The sequence below is a fragment of the Balaenoptera musculus genome, chromosome 11 (assembly GCF_009873245.2).
Source record: "Balaenoptera musculus isolate JJ_BM4_2016_0621 chromosome 11, mBalMus1.pri.v3, whole genome shotgun sequence".
Taxonomy (NCBI): domain Eukaryota; kingdom Metazoa; phylum Chordata; class Mammalia; order Artiodactyla; family Balaenopteridae; genus Balaenoptera; species Balaenoptera musculus.
Window position 1 is genome coordinate 21,336,859 of NC_045795.1, and position 360 is coordinate 21,337,218.

A 360-nucleotide genomic window follows, 5' to 3' on the forward strand; every position below is an offset into this window, starting at 1 on the left:
TTCCTATATAAATAAAACACCCTAGTCTAGAGGGATAGCTTTCTTATATTTCATGGGCTGTAAGGGCTTTGTACTGTGTTCCTCAGGAAGTCTCTATTATTAAAAACTGCTAAAATAATCTTTTGTTTGGAACAGCATATCAAATCTCAACCACTAGCTAAGGCTGAAGGTAACTGACTTCTTGGCGTTTTCTCACTGTAGGTAGGTAAAAGTCATCAAAGTTTAACCCACATTTTTTTGGGAGAAAATCTTAAGTACCATTGGCCCATGGAAACACAGGTCCATAGCGCCTGGACAGGGACTTGAACCCTGGACCCTCAGATTAAAAGTCTGATACTCTACCGACTGAGCTACCCAGGC

General features: G+C 40.8%; 1 non-coding gene across 1 annotated transcript; it reads right to left on the bottom strand.

Annotated features, from left to right (window-relative positions):
* Positions 1-287: 287 nt before the first annotated feature.
* Positions 288-360, bottom strand: TRNAK-UUU. Its single transcript has one exon. It is a non-coding gene; the product is annotated as a tRNA-Lys (tRNA).